We start from the raw sequence: 26,715 nt of genomic DNA on the forward strand, positions 1-26,715 counted from the left end.
AGGGGCAAAACATTGCTTCAGGGCAAACAAAAAGCTGTCTATCAAAGAAGGAAGGAAGGAAGGAAGGAAGGAAGGAAGGAAGGAAGGAAGGAAGGAAGGAAGGAAGGAAGGAAGGAAGGAAGGAAGGAAGGAAGGATCAGAAAAGGTAAAAAAATGAATCCATTAAATGTTCTCTTCCTTTTTATACAAAAACTACTTAAATAGTTAATTCTCTTTGCATCTATTCTTTAGCAGTTTGGAAAGACACTTCTAGGAAGTTTGCAGTTTTCTTACAATGTATCAGATCAAACAAGATACCTTCTGATTCAATCAAAATAAAGTCACACTGTTTTTCCAACTACTGAATTGATGGCCATACCAAATGTTATTATCAGTGCACACCTTAATTTCTAGTATAACTGCTAGCTGAAATAAACTAATATGGAAAGACATGAATGACTGTGGTTGAGAATTGCTACTTTTATGTAAAGGTTAACCATTAATCATTAAGAGAGAGAAGTTCCTTATAAATTTATGAATAGTTTTCAACCTGGCTGCTTGAAGAATCCAAGAAAATCTGAGTCTCCCACTGTCACTACCATCAGTGGTTAATCATGGTATTTATATAAATATATAGTTTTAAAATATTTGTGACATTTCAGATATGGAATTCTCTCTCTAGAGAAACCATCTCTGGCATTAAGAGGAGTTTTATATTTTTTCAGGGTTTTTTTTTTTTAACAGAGCCTATCTATAGTTTTGTTGGATTTGAGAAGCCGGGTTTTTTAGTTTCTGTAATATTGCTATTTTGCTTTTATGATTCTATTGTACTCTGTTATAAAACTGTACCTTTGCCCAGGAAATCCTGTAACTGAAGAGTGGTTTACAAATTGCCCAAATAAATCAAAACTGAATTAGAGTGTGGCATAGTCCCAGAAGAAACTAAACCCAATAGCTACCTCCCAACCATATTAATCACCTTGCAATTGCTAGATTTTTTTTTTCACTAGAAAGGGGACATTCTAGGAAGAAGAATGGAATGGAATGGAATGGAATGGAATGGAATGGAACAGCACGGCAAGGCACGGCACGGCATGGCACAGAACAGAACAGAACAGAACAGAATATAGTTGGAAGGGACCTTGGAGGTCTTCTAGTCCAGCCCCCTGCTCAAGCAGGACAACCTATACCATTTCAGACAAGTGACTGTCTAGTCTCTTCTTGAAAACCTCCAGTGATGGAGTGCCCATGATTTCTGAAGGCAAGCTGTTCCCCTGGTTAATTGCTCACACTGTTAGGAAGTTTTTCCTTATTTCCAGATTGCTTCTTTCCTTGATTAGTTTCCAATCATTGTTTCTTGTCCTGTCCTCTGGTGTTTTGGAGAATAATTTGAGCCGTTCTTCTTGGTGGCAGCCCCTCAAATACTGGAATACTGCCTACATAATGAACTCTATGTACACACACACACACACACACACACACTAAGAGACCAGCAAATGCCTCTTTGCATAGCTTCATTTTTAGAATGGCTTTCCATCTCTTGCTTTCCAATTATTATTTGTATAACTCTTGCCAGCTTTATTAATGAGCTTACCTTTGCAGTAGCAATATGCTCCAAAGACAAAGAGTACCAAGGACAAATAAATAGCTGCCCATTGATTTCTTCTCCTAAGCTGACCATATCAAAATGCAAATTCTTTCTTTTAATGGACCATTAGCAGAAATCGTTAAAAAACAGAAGAGAGATCTTTAAGGAAGTATTGTTTGTTTATTTATTTTAGTTATTGTTCATTGGATATAGCATAGCAATAACATTTAGGCTTATATATATTGCCCCATAATGCTATATGATATATTTATATGGAAATTATTATTTGGGTCTTTTCTTTTATAGATAACCCTATGTAGGGTTGGCTGGTAATTTACTTCCTTCTTTTGTCAACTTTCCAGATGTGCACTCTTAAATTCATTCTGCCTCATTTTTAATTAGTTTTAAAGCCTCCCAAATATTTGCTTTTGAAATGCATGCATTCTCTCTAAAAATCCAGTTTTGTGTAATTTAAAATCACACTGCAAAATAATGCACTTGTAATGTTTAGATTATTTTGCATAAAACAATAGAACCTCCCACTTCCCATTCTCCCTCTCTCCATCCAGATGCATTTTGTCACTGTTGTTGTTAGTTGCGAAGTCATGTCTGACCCATCGCAGTCCCATGTAAAACTTTCCTCCAGGCCTTCCTGTCCTCTACCATCCTCTGGAGTCCATTCAAGGTCACGCCTACTGCTTCAGTGACTCCATCCAGCCACCTCATTCTATGTCGTCCCCTTCTTCTTTTGCCATCAATCTTTCCCAGCATTAGGCTCTTCTCCAGTGAGTCCTTCCTTCTCATTAGGTGGCCAAAGTATTTCAGTTTCATCTTCAGGATCTGTTCTTCTAAAGAACAGTCAGGGTTGATCTCCTCTAGGACTGACTTGTTTCTTCGCCTTGCAGACCAAGGGACTTTCAGGAGTCTTCTCTAGCACCAGAGTTCAAAGGCCTCAATTCTTTGGTGCTCAGCCTTTTTTATGGTTCAACTTTCACATTGCAACTGGGAAAACCATAGCCTTGACTATATACACTTTTGTTGGCAGGGTGATGTCTCTGCTTTTTAGTATGCTGTCTAGATTTGCCATGGCTTTCCTCCCCAGGAGCAAGCATCTTTTAATTTCTTGGCTGCAGTCCCCATCTGCGGTAATCATGGAGCCCAGAAAAATAAAATCTGTCACTACCTCCATTTCTTTCCCATCTATTTTCCAGAAATTGAGAGGGCCAGATGCCATGATCTTAGTGATGTTTTGTCACTAGTCAACACTATAGAAAAATGGTGTGGATGGAGATAAGAAGACATTGTGATATTTCACAAATAACACCAATGCATCTTTAAATTAACTTATAACTTAAAGATTTTGAATTATTTCCAGTCTTTAGAGAACATATACAATGAAACTTTGCAAGTAATTGAAGCAATTGACAACCTGCATTAGTGATAATGAAGGAAGCTTGCTTGAATACTGCAAGTTTTTTCTTTTTTAAAGTGAACATTTGAAATGTGTTTTATTCCATTACATGTTGTCTCTATAAGTCGGGCCAATAGCTCAGAGAAGACAGATTACTTTTAATTGAGAGAACGCAAATGACAGAAGACAGGTGTTCTCTCCACACTGGATTCACTTTGGCTCAGCCCTAATTTGTAACAATACCCTTGAGGTATGAAACATTTGTTCTGTTTCCATTCTCAATTATCGGATGGAATCTACTGGTTACAATTGGAGGCAGTTTCATTCTCTATAGGAGCATCCTGCATTTGCACTTAAACCGGCTTGAACGATGATAGATAAAGTGAGTTGGTTTCAGCTGAAAGCTGGGAGATGAGGATGATAACATGTGTGGAGGATAGCATGGCACAACTTATCTTCTGAACCCTATGCTGACCTACACTTGAAGCCAGTTTGCTGGTCTGTAAATGGAATCTTATTTTTTAGGGGAAAAGACGAAAAAGTCTTGAGGCAAAGAGAAAAAGTCCTTCAGTCAAAGAAAAACATAAATATCAGTTGACCAACAGTATATAGTCTCCAAAAATGCTGATTTGTGGGTTGTTTCAGGCAGTGCATCAATGGGCATTAATTAGGATAAATAGATGGATGTTTGCATGTATAATTTCTGGAACATGCCAGAGGCAGAATAAGGTGGCATAAACTAAAAATAGTAGAGAAAGGTGAAACAGAGGGGTTAGAGCTTCCAGTATTTTACCAGGTGATGCTGAAGTAGCGTAAACTGACTAAGGTCATACAATTTTAGGATTGATGAGAATGTTATTGACTATGTGCCTTACAGATGTTTTCACTGCAGCTCCAGGATAGACATCTGGAGAGAAATCTTGGAAGTATGCCTCCCAATATAATTAGCTAGAAATATGAAAGGAGGGTGTAATTTTTCGTGTCTTAATACCAACTTCTTAGTGCCATGTTGTCTAATAAAACTTCTCAATTCTTTCTAGCTTCTACCTGATCCTGCTGCTGGAAAGGCAGGGGAGTTAGAAATTTGGTGGCATTCTCCTCCTCACCATGCCTACTTGCCTGCCTTGGTTTCAAAACCAAGATTGTTGGGAGCCTTGATCTCATAGGGTAGTACTAATACCAAGTCCATTTTTACTTAAAACATGCTACTTCACAGGAAGGTGATTCACCTGGCTTTTCTCACAGGGATTTTCCCCATTTACTGTCGGGTTTTTTTTGGCATGAGTGACCTAGGCACAATCTGTAACATTCCAGACAAATCCTTAATTGTTCAAATAATCAGTTTCATTCTCCACTTTTACTCTTTATTTCTTTTTCAAATTCATTTTTTCTTTTTAAATGTTCCTCTTTTTACCTCGTTATCTTGCTATAAAAGCAATTTGGGGACTAGGTGGAAAAAAAGTATGTCATCAAACACTTTAACAGAAAAGAGCACAATGTACTGTGGTTTCAGAATATTAACATAATGATATTTACTTGTCCACTATGAATGGACAAAACCCAGATTAGTCACAGTTTGTTTGTTTTTTAAGTGAGGTGGAATACAATCAGAGGTGGGCTTCACATAATTTGAAAACCAGTTCGCCTAGCCCAGGAATCTGCAAACTTGGCTCTTTTAAGACTTCAAGTCCACAAGTCTTAAAAGAGCCAGGTTTGCAGACTCCTGGCCTAGCGCAGAACCAAAAATGTGTGTGCAGCTTCAAACACATGGCAATTTCCTGTGTGCGGCTTCCAGCACACCTTCTCGGGCAGCGGAGGTGAATACTGCGGTCAAGGCGCATAAATCAACTGGGCTGCAAGAGTGGGGCAAGCAAGCCAGAGATTGAAATATATAGAATAGGATAACGCCAGGGTGGGTGGGTGGGCATAGCCAGTGGTTTGAATACCGGTTCACGCAAACCGGTCCGAACCGGCGGCCGCCCACTACTGAATACAATTTAAATTACCGTTGCTTAATAGTCTTCAGTATAAAATACCTCAGATATGAGGCACAATTATAGACCAGCTGAATTCATTCGCTTCTTTTCTCTGGTTCAGCTTCCTTTCTACCACCCATCTATCTTCATGATCTTCAGCTCCTATTTCATGTGGCAAACTGAAATAAATTCTACAGCCAAGTATGAAGTCTTGACACGTGAAAATATTTTCTCTGTAAACAATATGTAAATCAGTCCTAACTTTGAGCTGAAAGACTAGGAAGAGAACAAAAAATCTGCTTAAATTTTCTTGGATTTAGTTGCCCCAACACACAATGACAAGAATTGCCCCATTCCATAACTTATAAAGGTGTGATGGAACCAGAGGTGGGTTTCAGCAGGTTCTGACCAGTTCTGGAGAACCAATAGTGGAAATTTTGAGTAGTTCAGAGAACTGGTAGTAAAAATTCTGACTGGCTCCACCCCATCTATTCTTTGCCTCCCAAGTCCCAGCTGATCGGGAGGAAATGGAGATTTTGCAGTAACCTTCCCCTGGAGTGAGATGGGAATGGAGATTTTACAGTATCCTTCCCCTGCCATGCCCACCAAGCCACGCCCACCAAGTCACACCCACAGAACTGGTTGTTAAAAAAATTTGAAACCCACCACTGAATAGAACATAATAAAGAGGTAGCTTCCGAGGAGGGAGAGAATGCATTCCAGAGAAGTAAGAGGCAACTTAATCCAAATATTATGTGTGACATAAAGAAGGTGAAGACAGCCCCTCCCGCATAGTTCATGGAGTTTATTGTAGATGCAGCTATTAGAGTTTTCAATCTGGCAAGAATTTGTCTATAGGCGTGAAACAATAAAGGACTCAGCTTGGGAGAATCACCATGTGTCATTCTTGGTTTTGGACTTGATTAAGAGTTTTCCAAATTCAAATTTAAATTAAAGGGTAAGAGCCTGATAAAGTGGACTGGGGGTAGTTTTTAATTAAATAGTTATAAATTTTCTTTTAAGGCAAGGAAAATAACAAAGAACTGAGAATGTCTGCTGGCGCTCAACATCAAAATGCAAAGTAGAATACAGAGTATTCTCAGGATGCCAAGTGTATGTTCTGGTATAGCATCAGAGAAGGTGCACTGAAATTAGAATGTACTGGAATTAGAATCAATTCTCTCATGGTTGTTTCGTGCTATTATTCTGAGAGACCCAGAGAAGTCTGTTTCAGAATATTCTGTTTTCTTAATAGTTAACAAAGAGATTTGCAAGAAAAGTATCAGTAGTTCAGAAACAACATAGGTCTAGGGCAAAAGATTTCTATCGGATCACACCCCCTCAATTTAATTAAGCCTTCCTGAACTTGATAACCTCCGAATATATCATACCAGATTTAACTGGTGGTTTAAAAGAAGAAAGTATGGATAATTAATGGATAATTAATGTGGCAATACAGATATTAGAATAGAAGACAAAGAATTGAAGTAGATTACAAAGTATCAACCTCAGAAAATTGAACTTGAAAGATTATATCATAAATCAACTGTGGTGGTCCGGTTGGTTATTGGCACCCCGGGGCACTATACCAAAAAATATTCAAAAGCGCTTGGAAAATCTGTGAATTGACAAAAATTTCTGTCAGTCAATTAACAAGGTCCACACTGCTTGGATCCATAAATATATACACATATCCACTATGCCATTACATTATTATATCCTAGGGAAGATCTTGATGCAAATGAAGGCCAAAACAAGCTAAAGAATTGCTAGCATTAATTTTATTGTTGATATGATACACACAGGATATATATATATACATACCAATGGTGGGTTGCTACTGGTTCTCCCCGGTTCTTGCAAACCAGTAGTAAACATTTTGAGTTGTTCGGGGAACCCGTAAATGCCATCTCTGCCTTGCCCCGCCTCCAATCTATTGCTGCCTCCCGATTCCCAGCTGATCAGCTAGAAGGAAAAAATCAGAACTCACTTGACAAAGAAGAGAGAAAAAACTATGGTTTTAAATTGAGAAGCCAAGAAGCCTCCCAACTGATCAGCTAGAATGAAAAAATCAGGACTTGCTTCTCAGCCAAGAGATCATTGGCAAAGAAGAAGGAAAAAAAAAGACACCATCGCTTTAAATTGACGCAGCTGCTGGAAGGAGATTTTTACTTGCAGAAGCAGTTCGTTTCTGGGTCAACTGAACAACAAACTGGATAAGAGGAGGAATTCTTATATGGTTCTATGTTTTTGAAGGTTTGGGGTTTGTGCAACGTGGGCTTTGTGTTTCTAAAAAGGTTTGGGCGATTTCCATTGTGAAATATCCTGTCTTGAATAAGTTTTCTGCCTGCTTGTAAATGGAGCCGAACTTCCGGCTTCCACTTTATATTATCTCTAAGTACTGGTAGTTGTTTTCTGCTTACAAAGTTTCTTTTATGCACCTGGCAGGAATGTGGAGGGAATGGGGATTTTGAAGTAACTTTCCCCTGGAGTGGGGACGGAATAGGGATTTTAGGCTTGCTGTCAATCATCAGCCATAATACTAATGACTGTTTTGAACAATATGCAGGCTGTATTACATGAATGGCTATTTTATATGTGAAATTATGACTGAAACCTATATTGGTTCACACTGTCAGGAAGTTTCTTCTTAGTTTTAGGTTGCTTCTCTCTTTGTTCAGTTTCCATCTATTGCTTCTTGTTTTGTCTTCCGGTGTTGTGGAAAATACATTGCCCACCCGCTTCTTTCTGGCAGCCCCTTAAAAGCCTGTTGCCTATCACACTCTTGGGCAAAGGATATGAGCCATTTCCTCTTTTCAGTGGTCCATGACAGTGCATCTATAGTACATAGATAATAAAGTTGAAAAAAGGTGAACAACATTTTTGCAGAATTATAGATACGTTGAGGCTGGGTGTGACAAGGAATGGCTGGTAGGAGAGGGGCCAGGCGAGGCATCCCTTGATGTGAGTGACATTGTATGGGCCATACCTACCCAGTCACATGACCATCAAGTCATTCCCACTGTCAGATGACCATCAAGCCACGCCCACAAAATAAGCTACACCCACAGAACCAGTAGTAAAAATATTTAGAATTCATCCCTGATACATATATATACATATACATACATACAGTGTGTGTATAGAGGGGGGAAGGGGGGAGGGAGGGAGAGAGGGACAGATACACACACATACATATACATATATATGTATATATTCAATGTATATAACAATATAATCAGATATTATCAGGATAATATCTCAATCAGATCTTATTGCAGAATTCATCCTTTTTCCTCAAACTTAATTTACATGTGAAGTATCGTTGGGAGTCAGAATTGAGTGTCAACATCTCTAGAAAAAAAATGCTGCAGTTATTCATCTTATGATTAAAAACTCCAAGGAGAGAAAGAAGATCTAGCATGGAGAAATAGGAAAGGAAATAGGTCTGTTTACGAATCTGTCCACAGTTTGATCTGTTCTATGCAGCTGGAGGAGTTGAAAATAAAGTAGTATAAGGTAAAAGATAGCATATAAGTGTAAAGAAAATACCTTTAAATACTTTCCTGAATTAACAAAATTCTTGCATATTTGAAAACTTTCAGAGTAGAGGGCTAGAATCTTCTTGCAGATATCGTTTTCTTTTTCATTTCCGGATAGAAGTTTAAAAAAAAAAACATAGAAAGTAACACCATACTGATCTTTGTTGCTTGAAGTGGTAAAGTAATACTCCTTCTATTACCTAGCCTTCTTCTACCAACTCATTCTATAAATCACATATGGATTCCACTTCTGGCAGTGGAAAAGCTGAGAAATAAATGACTCTATTTTCACCTTTATTTTTGATCTTTCAGGTCTAAAACGTGAAACAGCAACTGACAAAAAAAAAAAAGCATGCTGAATATTGTCACCCATCCTGGCCTGTTTATAGAGAAGCAAGAATTATATCATACATATCTGATTTTTAAGAAAGAACTCCATTTCTATTTTGACTGAAATGTAAACACAGTTCTGAATGGGTCATTAATGTTCAGCTTCTTCATTGTTTAATTATCACTTTCATTAATTATTTTTTTAAAATAGCATTTATAGATACATATCTAAAACCAGTTTTGGGGCTGCCATTTATGCTACTTTCAGTTGTCAGAATCTAGTTAACATTTCAATTTCTAAAGAATATATTTACTGTATAATTTCACCATGTTAAAGGGGAAAAGGGAATTCCTACCTTAGTGAATTGTTCAACAGGGCATGACGTAAAAAAAAAGTGTAGGTGACTCTTTAGGCACATATATCTATGAAGAGTAATTAGGTTTATCCACTATGTCAACTTAGATGCCACCTAATTCTAATGTACTCTGGTCATCTTACAACATAAAAATAGAACAAGTATATAACCTAGATCAGTGATGGCAAATCTTTTCGGCACCGAGTGCCCAAACTAGAATGATGCGTATTCCAGAGCGCCGGAAACCAAAGGTCAGGTGGCCAGTGCGCGCATGTGCACCAGCCAGCTGGTCTTTGTGTTTCCGGCACTCTGGCACACGCAAAGACCAGGTGGCCTGTGCGCATGCGTGCACCAGAAAACAGAAGAGCAGCTGGCCATGGCGTGTGTGCTCACAGAGAGGGCTCTGTGTTCCACCTCTGGCATCTGTGCCATAGGTTTGCCATCACGGACCTAGATTATTTTTTTAAAAAATCCTAGCAATAAACAGATAGAAGATCTAGTCAACACAACATATTACATGCCTGACAAAGAATTCCAACTACACAAACTCAAAGCTTGGGAGAAGATGCATGTTCTTGAGGTCCTTTTGAAAACTATCTGGTGGGAGCCACTTGAATTTCTAAAGGTACTTGTGGTGTCAAGTAATACATTTAGAAACAGAAGAGCATCTAATGAAAAATTCTTAACAATAATGCAGTTTCTTAGCAATATTATATAAATTCCTCGGCCATTGGACCAAGAGGATTAGAATTTCTCAATAGAAGGGGATAAGGAATCTGAGAATTTGATCTGCTGCACTGGCTGCCTGTGGTCTTCCGGGTGCACTTCAAGGTGTTGGTTACCACCTTTAAAGCGCTCCATGGCTTAGGACCGGAATATCTCCGGGACCGCCTTCTGTTACCATTTGCCTCCCACCGACCGGTGCGCGCCCATAGAGAGGGTCTCCTCAGGGTGCCGTCAGCCAAACAATGTCGGCTGGCGACTCCCAGGGGGAGAGCCTTCTCTGTGGGGGCACCTACCTCTGGAATGAGCTTCCTCCTGGACTTCGTCAACTTCCGGACCTCCGGACCTTTCGCTGCAAGCTGAAGACGTATTTATTCTTCCGAGCAGGACTGGCATAAAATGGGTTTTAAATTGGATTTTAAATGGGGTTTTATAGTATGTATTTTATAATTTAAATTATTGGCCATATAGAATAAGTTTTTTTAAATTGATTTTATTGTATTGTATTGTACTGTATTTTATCTGGCTGTTAACTGCCCTGAGTCCTTCGGGAGAAGGGCGGTATAAAAATTAAAATATTATTATTATTATTATTATTATTATTATTATTATTATTATTATTATTATTATTATTATTATTATTATCTCCATTTAATTGTTATGTTTTCTTTTAGCTGGTACTGTTTATTTCACTTTGTTCTTTAGTTTGTAGTATGCCACCCAACTTGTATTGTTTGACTTGAATGGCCATACAAATATTTTAACATAAAAACAAACAAATATAACATCAAAGGTGTACTTCTTGATTAAATTACTAAAGAAGTATAGTTTAAAAAAACATTTTACTATCATTCCAAGAATATCATTTATTATGACATTTTTTATTACTGTGCTTCAGTCTGTGGTTTTTTCATTTTTCATCTGTAAAAAAAAAAATGTGTTTATCTGAACTTTAATTCTGAAATGCTTTTGAAGTCCCTGGTGCAACTGAAGCAATAGAATAATCATAGGAATGAAGATGCAGTGTTCCACCCACTCAAAGCCTAAGGAATTTCTTCCACTGGCTCAAAGACTAATTTTTTCCCCATAATAAAGTGATTGGTATTTGCAAATAACAACGTAGATCTCTGCATATGAGAAAAGTATTTTCTAGCAATCCTTATGACTGATGTATTAATTCTAACTCAGTTGTCCTGGGAAACACTGTTTGTAGGTGTTTGTAGGTGTAGGTGTGGGGAAAGAATTATTTGGAATGATCCTGCATTCACTCAATACAGAATAAAGGCTATCTGGTGGGATGCATTGGCTGTCCCAAATTGTTTAATTAAAAAAGCAACAAACTTTCTTTGATTCCTCTGATTTAGGTTTTAAACCAATAGTCATTTTAAACCAAAACATTTGGCTGATGCTTCAAGAAATGCTGTAATGGTAATGATAAATGGAGAATTGATAGAGTCTGTTGAAATAAAAAAAGGAACAAGACAAAGTTGTCCACTGTCACTCCTGTTGTTTGTGTTAACATTAGAAGTGTTAAACAGAAATATTAGAGAAGAAAAAGATATAAAAGGTATGAAAATTCAAAAGGAAGAATACAAATTGCAAGCATTTGCAGATGATCTGGTTTTAATTCTTGAAGATCCATTAGAATCAATAACTAAATTGGTAGACAAGATAGGAGAATATGGAAAAGTAGCAGGTTTGAAAATAAATAAAGACAAAATGAAGATTTTGACAAAAATATGTTAACAAAACAAAAAGAAGAACTGGCGGAAGTATCAAAGATGCAGGTCACAAATAAGGTTAAGTATTTGGGAATATATTTGACAGCAAGATGTAGTACACTTAAAGAGAATAACTATAGTAAACTCAAACAACAGATAGTGACAGATTTGGTAAAGTGGGAAAATTTACTATTATCATTGATAGGGAGAATATCAACGATTAAGATGAATATATTGCCTAGAATCCTATATTTGTTCCAGACAATTCCAATTAGGTTGAGGAAAGAATATTTTGAAGAATTGAATAAAATAGTATTGAAATATATTTGGCAGGGCAAAAAAGCAAGGATAAAATTAAAATTGTTGCAAGATGCTAGAATACGAGGAGGTTTTGGATTGCCTAATTGGGAATTATACTATCAAGCGGCAAATTTGATGTGGATCAAGGAATAGATAATGCTAAGAAATATTGACTTTAGAAGGACATGATTTGTTGTTGGGATGGCATGCCTTCTTATGGTACAAGGAAGCAAAAACATAGGGGTACTTCAGAAGACATTTTATACAAGAAGCTTTGCTATTAAATTGGGAGAAGATTAAAAGACAACACTATTTAAAAATTCCAGTCTGGTTATCAACTATTGAAGCATTCTCATATTCAATAACATTTAGAAAGGAACAAATTGTTAGGTATAGTGAATTATTGAATGAAAAGGGTGAATTTAAATCTATGCAAGAAGTAGAAGTAGAAGGTATAAAGATGAATTGGTTTTCTTATTTGCAAATACATTCTAGATATGATAAAGATTTTAAGACAGAAGGTTTTTATAATAATTTGACTAATTTAGATAAAAAATTTAACAGTTACTGATTAAAATATAATTAAAAAATTATACAGATATTTATTAGAGGTTAAATTGGAAGAACAAGTTAAAGAAACAATGATTGCTTGGGGGAAAAAATGATAAAAAAGCACAAAGACTTTAAACCAGAGGGGTTTTTTGGGGGATTATATCTGAAACATATAATAGAGAATTGAGATATTTGATTGTGAATGTATTAACAACGGCTAGAATTGTTTTTGCTTAAAAATTGGAAAAATGAAACGAAGTTATTAAGAAAATAATAGAATGTGCTGAAATGAGCAAACTGACATTGAAAATTAGAGAACAGGAAGATACAACAATATTATAAGATATGGGACTTATTTTATCAATGGTTAGATAAGAAAATATGGTAACCAAGTTTGGTAGAGATCTTTATAATACAAGAATTGTAGAAATATACAAAGTATAACATAAAGAAGTATTATTATTGGATTGATTCAGGATGATGAAATGAATGGTACAATATAAATCAGCCTAAATTTTAGAATATTTTATATGAAGTGAGGGAAGAAATAGTTATAATTAAATAAATGATTAATGAAGACAAAAATATTGGATATATATTAGGTTGATAAAATGGGAAATTAAGTAATCTACAAGCTATGATTATGGTGAAAATGCACAAAAGATTTGTAACCAACCGACACACTGTTTGTATTTGTAACTGAAAATGGTGTTATGCTTTTATGTATGTTTGTTTAAAAATAAAAAATCCTTTAAAAAAAAGAAAAGAAAAGAAATGCTGTAATTAACCATCTGATTTGCCAAGATGACTTTACGGCTAAACAGTAGCCTACTCCATAAAAATGAGAATACTATCTGGAAATCATCTCCCAAAGAGCAAAGACACGGGCAAAATTAAGTATAGTTTTTCACCTTTCAAAGAAGAAATAGCAGAGGAAGATATTGTGACATTTTCCTGACTTGAAAAATATTAAAGATTTTGTTCACCTAAAAAATATTGTCTTTCATTCTAATCATTTACAGGGTAGGAAGGGCAGACTTGGTATATTTTTTTTGACAGAGGTATAAAATAAGATTTACTCTGTATCTTTTAAACAGTCCAGAAAGCCTGGAGACAGAATGAGAATTTGAATCCTCACAATTCATCTTCATTGCATCCTAAGTTAATATATTTCTTGCTCAGTCTCTATTAAAATTAATGGACATTGAAATCAAACAGGATTATATAGGGAAAAACCAAAATAGCACTATAACTTTCAGATTATATTTTAACTGAAAATGTATACTAAACCCTCTGATTGCTTCAGGTACTGAACTAAGCATAGAATAAAATCCTTCTCTTGGCTAAGATGCTGAGCTTGTCAATCAAAAGGTTGGCAATTCAGTGGTTCGATTCCATAGTGCCGCATAATGTTACTTTTTGCAGCTTCTGCCAACCTAGCAATTCGAAAGCACATTAAAAAATGTAAGTAGAAAAATAATGACTACCTTTGGTGGGAAGGTAACAGTGTTCTCTATGCCTTTGGCATTTAGTCATGCTGGCCATATGACCATGGAGACATCTTCGAACAGCGCTGGCTCTTCGGTGAAATGGAGATGAGCACTGCCCCCTAGAGTCGGGAATGACTAGCACATATGTGTGAGGGGAACCTTTACTTTTACCTTGGCATAAGGCTTGGACAGTTTACTCTTTCCTAACAGAGTGTTTTGGATAGATTTCCATCACGTAGTCCATGTGATCTCACAGAAGATCCATGCTAGAGGTCTCATCTGCTAGGGCAATAAATTTGGTGGGACTCAGAAGGTGGGGCCTTCTCTGTGGGGCATCCACCTTATGGAATGTCCTCCCCCCTCCCAAAATGAGATTGGATCCATCTCATTTGATTTTCTAGAGTCTCTGCCATTAGGCTTGGGGGCCTCAAGAGAACACCATGGTATGGAGATGGATCAGTTGCTCTTGACATCTGCTGCCCTATTATTCTTTGACTGCAATTTTTAATTTTAGTTAAGTATTTAATTTTAGCTGAATATTTTTATGTAACCGTTTCATAGTTTTATTGTACACCACCAAGAGTCATTTTTTCATGAAATGAGCACTCCTATAAATTTGATCAATAAATAGATAAGTGATCAATTTGAAGGCAGAGATTATTGTTTCGAGTAGTTTTAATCGTAGAAAGACGCCCAATAAGCCATCATTACAGGTATATATCTACAGATGACAGGAACTGGAAATACCTGACAGGAGCAGCTGAAGGCAGCTGTTTGAGAGTCAGGGAATACATCTCAAACTAAACCTGCCAAGAGTGCAGACATAACCACTGTAACAATTATCCCTACTCCATTTATATTAAAATAAAAAGGTAATAGAGCCACAGTGGCACAGTGGTTAGAATGCATTACTGCAGGCTATGTCTGCAGATCACCGCTGCCAGCAGTTTGGCAGATCGAATCTCACCAGGCTCAGCCTCCCATCCTTCTGAGGTTGGTAAAATGAGGACCCAGATTGTTGGGGGCCATATGCTGACTCTGTAAACTGCTTAGAGCAGGGGTCTCCAACCTTGGCAACTTTAAGCCTGGAGGACTTCAACTACCAGAATTCTGGGAGTCAAAGTCCTCCAGGCTTAAATTTGCCAAGGTTGGAGACCTCTAGCTTAGAGAGAGCTGTAAAGCACTGTGAAGCAATATATAAATCTAAGTGCTGTTGCTATTGCTAATAGCTTCATTTAGTCAGTAAATTCCTAACTCTAGAAATGACATACCAAAGACAAAAAGAAAAAAAGTCTTATTCTGAAACTTCTGTTATTATTGTTGTTCAGTTGTTAAGTCAATTTCCTGCAACCTCATGGACCCCAGCATCCCCTGTCCCCTCCTGTCTCCCAGGGTCTGCCCAAACCCTTGTTCACTGCATCAACAACACTATCTAACCATCTCATGCTCTGCCATCCACTTCTCCTTTTGCCTTCAATATTTTGAACTTAGGATGTTGATTTTTCACCAGATCAGCACAAATTAAAGTACTAGAATGATGTTAGACTTGTGAATGTTAAAAAAAAAGTGACCATGTAATTCAAAGTAAGAAAAATATGGGGAAGCCAAGGGTAACACAAGGAAGTAAAACTTTACATTTATTCACTGAGCCAATTTACTCCTTGGAAGAATTCTCTACTTCTCAATCTGCAGTACGCCAATCCATCATTCAGGAAGCCTGAAGGGACCACACAAATATTTTGACAAGCTACCTTTTCTTCCCTTCCCCAAAGCACAAGAAATGACACTAAGGAATAGGAAGACAGAGGTAATAGAAGAAACAGATGCTTCCACAGATTTTCCAAGGTGTCTTTTTAGATTCTGTCTCCTCTAAATTCTTCTTTCCCAAGGTGATATGTTTTGGTCTGGGGGGGGAAGAGAAAAGATAGTGTGGCTTTGAGCTGAATTATAATTTTGCTGGCAATCGTTGAGCAACATCTTTGCTTTAATGTTTTTACCATCCCATTTGATTTCAATATGTAATATATAATTTAGTTTGGCATTAATATATACATAATCTATAATTCAGGCTGTACGTTTCTTTGAAACAAAGCTCTGTGTTCTTGTGAAACTCCCAAGGCCATCTGCGATGATGGTATTGTATAATAACAGTAATTATAAAGATATTACTCTAGTAATAAGTGGAAGTAATACGAGCAGTACAGTTAATGTATGAGAAGCTGGTTGAACACTTGATGTCAGTGGAAAGATACACCCATACAATCGCTGTCAAGAACTGGCTGAATCAGGTTGGAGTTACTTAGCTAGGAAAAATAGAAGAATCAGTGCCACAAGGAACGGGAAACAGCAGAGTGTGTGTGTGGCATTTTCAACCGTCTTTTATTATGACAGCAGTAAAAAGGTGACCGAGTGCCTAGATTAAGTCAGCACCCATTAATTCATTATCTAGGATGTTAAACCTGCCCCAGTTGTGCAGAATTTCAAAGGAAAGGCAATGTTTACTTCATATGCAGAATTCTATCAAGACATGACTTGATATTGGAACACTTGTTGGCTAACCAACAAGGGTTAGCACTTCATTAGCACAAAGCAGAACAAAGTTTAATCTTGAAAAAACTGGTAACCGAGATGAATCCTGAGGGTATGAGGGTAAGCTGTGTATACATCCTCGTTGTGGAGATGTGGGCAACAGTATGCTAGTATTGGATTTGAAATTATCAGAAGATCTTGTGAGAGGATAAGTCCTCAAACAAAAATAGAATGACAAAATAATGTTGAATAATTTATTAAACTAGGTGAGTACACACATATATTCCTAATATAGTGTGTTGCAGGCAAAATATTTGCTATGTTCAGCCCAGAAAATACTACTGTGTTTCTCCTAAAACACGACCCAGCCCAAAAAGAAGGCCCAGCGCTGTTTTGTGTGCATGCTTAAAATTAAGCCCTACACCTAAAATTTGGCCCTATTTAAGCGCATATGCAGCCAGGCTTGCCGGAGTGGACAACAGCAGGCTTTTTCGGGTGAATAGCTACTAGTAGCTGGAGTGACCATTACAGGTGCACGAGGTGCATGGGTCTCATATCTCGCTTTTTTTGGCCAAAAAGAAGCAGCTGGGTGGCCAGGCCAGGTACGTTGGGTGAGTGGATCGCTCTTTTCGGCTGCGAAAGAAGTGGCCCAGTGGCCGGGAGAGGTTTGTGGGGGAGAAATTAAGACACCCCTTGAGAAGAAGGCCTAGCCATTTTTTCAGGGGGTCAAAAGAAAGTAAGGCCCAGTCATATTTTCCAAGAAACACAGTAATAGTCAGCATGTCTGAAGTAAAACCTTATTATTATTAAGAAATCCAGGAGGGAAAGAAAAATACCATGTCTACCTAACCTTCATTCTGAAGAAAGGGAAACACAAGGGAGAGAGAGAAACAGGAATCTTCTTTTGCCTCTTATACCCAGACACTGATTGAATTAACAATAAGGCAGGTGAGATACAAATACAGGGCATCACCTGAAACTTTCCCCCCTTACCTGTCTCTCACTATTTGCTACAGGGATGAAAAGGTTCATAGGTTCAAAGGCATGATACAACTTCTCACAGCTGGCTTGCTGGATAAATGGATGTATTCATTTATTGTGTGTTGGTTTAAGTAATTTATATGGCCACCCATCTCACACTGCAGAGGTTTTAGAAGAAAAGAAAGATCAGTTAATCTTTAGACTAGAGATTCTAGTTCGTACAGAATAGCACAAGCATGCTTGGGATAAACCTGGGATTTGATTACACCTGTGACTTACAGGCAAAACAGACCAGTGTTATCCATACTTTTAGCAAGAAATACTTCTTGTGAAATGGATATGCCTAAGATTATAAACTAATCCTTATCTGTGTTCCATATTGCCTCATTTGACTGGAATAGCAACTGCTTTTAGAGGGCAGAAATAGAAAGTGTCACCCTTCATTTAGTTCCCTCTCCTCACAAACCATTTTTTTACTGTATTTTCAAAGTGATGGGGTTGTGTTGTCTCAAGTGGTCTTGTCTGTTTTGACTAGAGCCGTTTACTTACTTATAAGTTAACCTTAGCCATTCCTTGGCTGCTTCATAGAGAAAGAAATACTTCTTCAGCTAGTACAATATTTGCCTTGATATCTAACAACTTTTAATACTTCTTTTTACTATCAGGATTAAATTAACTCAGTGCTGGATTTTGGACTGGCAATCATTTACACTAGAAGAAGAAAAGAACCTGATGGATCATCAAACACCAAATCAACCCAGAATTCTTGCTTGAGGCACAAATAACCAAGTTTATCCTATTTTGGATACTTTTTGCAAAGATTTAGCTCTCTAGTGGGGGCTCTAATCTGGGAAAGAATGAAGGAAATAAAAGAGAACAGCTACATGGATTGACTCAGTTGTAGTGGTAAATGGGTGCAAAATTGGAAGACTTCAAGGACAAGATTAGGGATAGACGATTGTGGATGAAATCTATCTACATGGACACTAAAAATTGACAGTGATTTGATGTCAGATAATCAATCCATGTGCATTTGATTATAGACCATAAGTTCCATGTGCTAGAGAAAATCAAATGCTGGATAAAAATCAATTCCAGTTCTAGTAGCTCCGGGGCTATGTCCATTAGAAATGTTTTATTTGTTTTTGAACCTCAAAAGTGGTGCACAGATTTGGATTTAAATGTTGTGTCATTCCTCTTTTCACATAGTGGATCTTCTCAGTTCATCAAACTGTTGCCATCATTTGAAGCTTCTTCTTTACGTATCCATTTGTTTACTGACTTATTGCATCTCTTACAACCTGCTAATTCAATAGACTCCCGGAAGACTACTGTACAGCACATAATCATTGAAGGGGCCAAAGCATAAGCCAATTATGCCTTTGGGCAAGCATCATGCACAAATGGAAAAAAAGCTCATTCATCATTCTTTCTTCTTCTTCTTTGCAATTTGCACTCTTAAAAAAACCAAAGGCTTCCTGTGTGCTCTCTTTGGATTTGGAAGACTCTTTCTCATAATGAAACAGAAATCAAGGACTTTGCCCAATTGACAAAATCCAGAATTCTTAGGAATATGCTGCAGAATCTTAATCCTTAGCCAAAGGACAGTCTCAATAAAGAAACAGGGAAAAAAATTGAAGAACATCAACATTTGGTGATACGAATTTAACAAGATGGCCTTAAATTATAAGCCTCCACTTCCAAATGGAAAACTAACTCAAGCTGCTTAATTTCCAACCACTGTTTGTCATCCATAAACCATTTTCTCTTGGAAATTTTAATAAAGCATTGGGGTAACTGGAACTCCTCAAAGTTGAACCATTGTGAGGAGTTATAAATGATCATATTTTAGATGGAATCCATTTCAAAATCCTAAACTAATAACTCTGAACTCCAGAGCAGATGCCATTTCATTTTATTCTTTTTGTGCCTGAAAGAAAGAGTAATTATGAAGATGCATAATGTGGCTTTCATTTTCCAGATGATTAAGTCTGCCAGAGGCCACCAGACAAAATGTTTTATAACATTCGTTACTCCTGCACATATTTGAGTTTGTTGGAAATATATAAAAGTCAATGCGTTGCATTTATAAGGTTCAGTTATTTACCAAATTACTATGGTAATCCTGCTCAGTTTTCCTTTTTCATGCAGGTTGCAGGATTTAGATTCTTCCAATTTATTGATTAAGTACTTATTCCCTGTCAAACAAGGATGCAAGTTCCCCATCATTATCTTACCCTTCACACAATCACTTCTATCCATTTTCATTTGGTAGGAATGCCAGTGTGATCAACATGTTGTTAGCTTCATTTTCCTATATTCCAGGTCCATAGGTTCAAGAAATTTTAAGAGTTCACACAAGGAAAGTATATCATGTATTTTAAAACCTTTCTATTCAATTCTAACACAGCTTTGCCTAGGGAGATTGAAACTACTGGAAATAGAATTTATATGTCCCAAATCATTGATATATAACATAACATAACAACAGAGTTGGAAGGGATCTTGGAGGCCTTCTAGTCCAACCCCCTGCCCAGGCAGGAAACCCTACACCATCTCAGTCAGATGGTTATCCAACATTTTCTTAAAAATTTCCAGTGTTGGAGCATTGACAACTTCTGCAGGCAAGTCGTTCCACTTATTAATTGTTCTAACTGTCAGAAAATTGCTTCTTTCTTTGATCAGTTTCCACCCATTGCTTCTTGTTCTACCCTCAGGTGCTTTGGAGAACAGCCCGACTCCCTCTTCTTTGTGGCAGCTCCTGAGATATTGGAACACAGCTATCATGTCTCCCCTAGTCCTTCTTTTTATTAAACTAGACATACCCAGTTCCTGCAACCGTTCTTCATATGTTTTAGCCTCCAATCCCCTAATCATCTTTGTTGCTCTTCTCTGCACTCTTTCTAGAGTCTCAACATCTTTTTTACATCGTGGCGACCAAAACTGGATGCAATATTCCAAGTGTGGCCTTACCAAGGCATTATAAAGTGGTACTAACACTTCATGTGATCTTGATTCTATCCCTCTGTTTATGCAGCCCAGAACTGTGTTGGCTTTTTTAGCAGCTGCTGCACACTGCTGGCTCATATCTAAATGGTTATCCACTAGGACTCCAAGATCCCTCTCACAGGTACTACTATTGAGCAAGGTACCACATATACGGTACCAGTGCATTTTGTTTTTTTGGCCTAAATGTAGAACCTTACTTTTTTCCTATAATTCCTATAATCCTATAATTCCTCATGATGATAGCATTGTTCACATGTGTTACATGTGTTATGAGTTACATCAGAAACTGTCTCATAGGTTAATGAATCACTCTTTATTTATGTCATTTTGTCAAGAATTACTTCACTGGTGGTAGTTCTTTCATATAATGTAGATCAGGGATGTCAAACTCAAAGCCCATGGGGTCTTTCGATCTGGCCCACAGCACCACCCTGGAAACAGCAAAGGACCAGCCTGTGGTGCCTCTGCCAATGAAAACAGGGCTTGGGAGGGCTGCGTGTCTTTGAAGTGTGTGCAACATAAACATATACCTAGTCCATAAATGTGGGCAAACTGTTATTCTGTAGTCAAACTTGCAGTGAGAGTGGGTTTCTATTCATTGCATAAAATGCCTGGTACAGGCGACACGTTGGACTTAAATACTGTAGCACTGATTTGAGAACAACATTGAATAAGGATCATTAGCTGTTAGATGTGATTTTTGAGTGTGGAATAGAAGCATTCAGAAGAATATGTCAGCATTTACAAAAGTGTTTTCCATCTTAAAGTAGTCATAAGTGCACTTTAGAAGATTAACAATGGTGGGGTGGGGGGGAAAAGAACCCGGTTCAAGGATCATTCTACATTGGACTATATTCAAGTTAGTATGGAGTATTGAATTCATCAGGGGGGTAAGAATAATATTGTCATTATGCAGAAGCAGGAATAGAGAAATTGGAAAAAAAAAATGACGTTTTTGGAGTTGAAAATGGTATCAGAAAGGTTTCATTTGCTTAATATGTTACAATCTTTTTCAGTCTTGTGTTCTGTTCTAGGTTTTTTTGTTTGTTTGTTTTTTAAAATAAGATGAAGGAAATGTGCAATTTTGATTCTGTTTGAAGAATTTTTTTTCAGAGCTATTGACACTTTTGAATCAAACTGAATCAAAGAGGTGATTCACGACATTTGAATTGAAATTGCTGCTACCCAGATGTTTGGATGGCTTTGAACTGCTTTGACTATGTGATGGATTTTTTTTTCTGTTGCTTCTATTTGTTGCTAGGGGTTTGTGCCTTGCTGTTTGTGTATCACTTTGTGAGCTGGAATATTGCTGATCCGTCCTAGGAGAGATTCTACATCTAGTTAATCCAACTTCTCAGTCCATGGTAGCTAGTAAATTCAGGAGGCAAATTCTGGCAATTACTTACATCGTGCCACCGTTTATCTATTGATGTTGCCTGATTTCCCAGATGCTTGATTTTCATGAGCCATGCCTGCTAGCTTCTTTGCTCCAGAAGAGAGTGATCTCAAGAAAACTTTGTTGGGTATCTTGTTTTCATCCCTGCCATATAATAGTTATGAGGAATCCTTTAAAATTCTATTATACTAGCTGGATGCCTGTGCTATGCTACGAAACTATGTGATTGGGTGTGATAAATTGACACTTAAATCCTGAAACTTAATGTAGAATGTGTAACTTTGTAGCATCAGAGCGTGTTAATATAAGGCAACTGGCAGTTGGAACAGAGGTGAAATGGGAGTAGAATGTCCCAACCCAGAGGCCAGATGAGTCATGTGCTGGCCACGCCCACACCTGGTTTAGCCAAGGGGTACCATCAGAGCATGTTAATATAAGACAACTGACAGTTGGGACAGAGTTCCTTTCAGGTGGGGAGGGTGAGTAGAACGTCTAACTCCTTAGCATCAGAGTGTGTGAATATAATACTGTATATGAAATATTAATGATCTGATGGTCATTTCAAAAAATACTTTCTTAGCGAGCACCTAGAAGCCAAGAGGAACATACATGCCAAATTTCAAGTTTGTAGTCTTTACCGTTCTGGAGATTTCATGAGTGGTATTTGGCTTATATACATATAGATTTAAACTTAAACTGTGTAGTTGAATATTTACTAGGTTAGTATCCTTTAAAAGTTAATCAATGCTGATATTTTCATCTCACTCTGCAAAACAACAACAACAACAACAACAACAACTTAAGGTCCTTAGGCAAAAACTATCTACTATTGACCTCACCCCATTCCTAAGAGGTCTGTAAGGGGCGTGCATAAGAGCACAAGCGTGCCTACCGTTCCTGTCCTAATGTTTCCTTTCATTATATCCAATTAATATAGTTATTACATACTCATACTTATATATATGCTTATATATTGTATAGTTATTTCATGCTTATGCTTATATATACTGTGTGACAAAATAAATAAATAAAATAAATAAATAAATTTTGATGTTTACTTTTACAATCTATTGTTGGAGCATTTTTCCCCAATTGGACCTAGAAGCAAGAAGATTTAATTGTGCGTTATCTAAACATAGAACAGAATTATGCCACCATCAAATCTTAATTGTAATATGATCAAGGCTGATTTACATAACCATACCTTTTTTTTTTTTGGGTCTATATTAATCATTCAGAACTTCATAGACATTCTCTGGAAGGAAATTTAAAATCGTGGAATTTCCAAAATCATAGAAATAGCTTTGTAAGAGGAGCTATTCAGAATAAGAGAATGTTTAATATTACAAACCTTGAATACCAGAAATTGCATTTTGCATGAATTCCAACTCTTCCACTAAGAGTTTCACAAAAGCTATTTCACACAACACGATCCAGACATATTCAACTCTAACACTGATCTACGTCTTCATGGTGGAATATACTGAATATACTGAGCTGTGTAAAACTGGATTAGTAATGCATGAGACATGAATCTTCCTGGGAACTGACACTGTAGATGAAGAGTTTATGACTTGGGTTAATGGCATGTTTATCTCTAAATGTTTCTAGACAACCTGTAGGAAGATGAAAAATTAAGATTTTCGCTAATGTTTCAAACCAAAGGGACTTCATGAGCTCAAAGAAATATCAAACAGACTTGGCTGTTCCCTTGGCTGTATTTTGATTCTATTTTTCATCACTTCTTTGACTCACACACATTTCTGTACCTGAGGACCTAAAAGACTTTCTGAAAAATAGATTGCTTGTATTTACTTTGTTTTCCCAGTTCAGTTGCATCCTGGTAAAGAACTGTTGCAAATATGTCAGGCAGGTATTTCTTCTAAGTATATATCCTCAGTTCTAAATTTTTAAACATGCAAATTGAATTAAAGCAGAGAAAAAGAAATGGACTCAGAGACTAAAAGCCTTAGGATGCTTGCTAATTTATATTAGCAAGCATATAACAACAACATTTAGGATGGGAAGCCATATAAATAGCCTAAATATAATTTATATTATATTTAGGCTATTTATATGGCTTCCCATCCTAAATGTTGTTGTTGTTAGTTGCGAAGTCGTGTCCGACCCATCGCGATCCCATGGACAACATTCCTCCAGGCCTTCCTGTCCTCTACCATCCTCTGGAGTCCATTTAAACTCATGCCTACTGCTTCAGTGACTCCATCGAGCCACCTCATTCTCTGTCGTCCCCTTCTTCTTTTGCCCTCAATCTTTCCCAGCATTAGGCTCTTCTCCAGTGAGTCCTTCTTTCTCATTAGGTGGCCAAAGTATTTCAGTTTCATCTTCAGGTTCTGGCCTTCTAAAGAGCAGTCAGGGTTGATCTCCTCTATAACTGACTTGTTTGTTCGCCTTGCAGTCCAAGGGACTTGCAGGAGTCTTCTCCAGCACCAGAGTTCAAAGGCCTCAATTCTTTGGTGCTCAGCCTTTCTTATGGTCCAACCTTCACAGCCATACATTGCAACTGGGAAAACCATAGCTTTGACTATACGCACTTTTGTTGGCAGGGTGATGTCTCTGCTTTTTAGTACGCTGTCTAGATTTGCCATAGCTTTCCTCCCCAGGAGCAAGCGTCTTTTAATTTCTTGGCTATAGTCCCCATCTGCGGTGATCTTGGAGCCCAGGAAAATAAAATCTGTCACTACCTCCATTTCTTCACCATCTATCTGCCAGGAATTGAAAGGGACGGATGCCATGATTTTAGTTTTCTTAATGTTGAGTTTCAAGCCAACTTTTGCACTCTCCTCCTTCACCCGCATCAAGAGACTCTTTAGTTCCTCTTCGCTTTCTGCCATTAGAGTGGTATCATCTGCATATCTGAGGTTGTTGATATTTCTTCCGGCAATCTTAATTCCAATTTTTGATTCATCTAGCTCCGCCTTTCTCATGATGTGTTCTGCATATAAGTTAAATAGGCAGGGTGATAGTATACAGCCTTGCCGGACTCCTTTCCCAATTTTGAACCAATCAGTGGTTCCATGTCCAGTTCTCACTGTGGCTTCTTGACCCACATACAGGTTTCTCAAGAGACAAATAAGATGGTCTGGTACTCCCATTTCTTTAAGAACTTGCCACAATTTGTTGTGATCCACACAATCAAAGGCTTTAGCATAGTCAATGAAGCAGAAGTAGATGTTTTTCTGGAACTCCCTAGCTTTCTCCATGATCCAGCGTATGTTGGCAATTTGATCTCTAGTTCCTCTGCCTCTACGAAATCCTGCCTGTACTTCTGGTAGTTCTCGATCCACATATTGCTGGAGCCTAGCTTGTAGGATTTTAAGCATAACCTTACTAGCATGTGAAATGAGTGCAATGGTGCGATAGTTTGAACATTCTTTGGCATTGCCTTTCTTTGAAATTGGAATGTAAACTGACCTTTTCCAATCCTCTGGACATTGTTGATGTTACATCCTAAATATGTTACATCCTAAATATGTAACTATAAATCACAAAAATATCAAATTTAAAACTTCCATATAAAACCAAGGCTGTTTCATGCCATCTTTAGCATTTTAATACCAGTATTTGTTGTCCTGACATACTGAAACAACTGAAAGCAGGAGAGGAGAGAGATGGATACATGAATTGATTCCATCTTTCTTGCTCTACACTTCTTCCATTGACTATGAAATTTGAAGAGTAACGTTGGAGATATGATCCTCCCATTGATGAAGTATCCTGCCTGGACAGAAATTCTTATTTTGAAGAATAATAACCAATACAGTCTTTATTTAAGCCAAGCTAGTTGGTACGGGGAATTTAGGAATTCAAAGACAAAAAATTTCCTTAACAGAGATGCAGAACTTAATCCTCAAGATTACAGGTGGTTCTCTAATAACTTTAAATACAATTCCTAGGATTTCCTGATGTTGCTATCAAAGTATCATATTTAATGTGACAGAAGGGGAGAATTGTTAAGTACCGTATTTTTCAGACTATAAGACGCACTGGAGTATAAGACGTACCAAGATTTCAAAGAGGAAAACAAGAAAAAACATAGTTTTTGGCCTCTGTGCATCTGGTTTTTGCTTCCCCCCAGGAGCACTCTGCAGGCCTCCCAAACCCCCTGTGCATCCCGTTTTTGCAAAAAATGGGGCTGTTTTTGACCTCCCGAACTCCCCATGTATCCCGTTTTTGCCCTCCCCAGCCCCCAGTAGCACTTTGCAGGCCTCCCAAACCCTCTCCATGCCCTATTTTTGCAGAGGGGTGGGGTTTCAGGAGGCCAAATATGGCCATATTTGATTTATAAGATCCACTGACATTTACACCCTTTTTTAGGAGGGGGGAGAGTGCATCTTATACTCCAAAAAGTATGGTATATGATGTGTTTAATCCTATTGTATTTATTTATTTATTTATTTATTTGTTCGTACTTTTATACCACACTATCTCCCTAGGGACTCAGGGCGGTTTACAGCCAAATAAAACATAAATATATACAGAATAAAACATTAATTTAAAAAACTTATTAAATAGGCCGAATATTTAAAAATAGAAATATAAATAATAAAACCCCATTAAAACCAGATTTAAAATTTAAAAATTCTAGTCCAGTCCTGCGCAAATAGATAGATGTGTCTTAAGCTCGCAGCGGAAGGTTCGAAGGTCAGGAAGTTGGCGAAGTCCTGGGGGAAGCTCGTTCCAGAGGGTGGGAGCCCCCACAGAAAAGGCCCTTCCCCTGGGTGTCGCCAGTCGGCACTGCCTGGCCGACGGCACCCTGAGGAGTCCCTCTCTGTGAGAGCGCACGGGTCGGTGAGAGGCAATCGGTGGCA

Source organism: Ahaetulla prasina, chromosome 1 (assembly GCF_028640845.1).
Source record: "Ahaetulla prasina isolate Xishuangbanna chromosome 1, ASM2864084v1, whole genome shotgun sequence".
Classification (NCBI taxonomy): domain Eukaryota; kingdom Metazoa; phylum Chordata; class Lepidosauria; order Squamata; family Colubridae; genus Ahaetulla; species Ahaetulla prasina.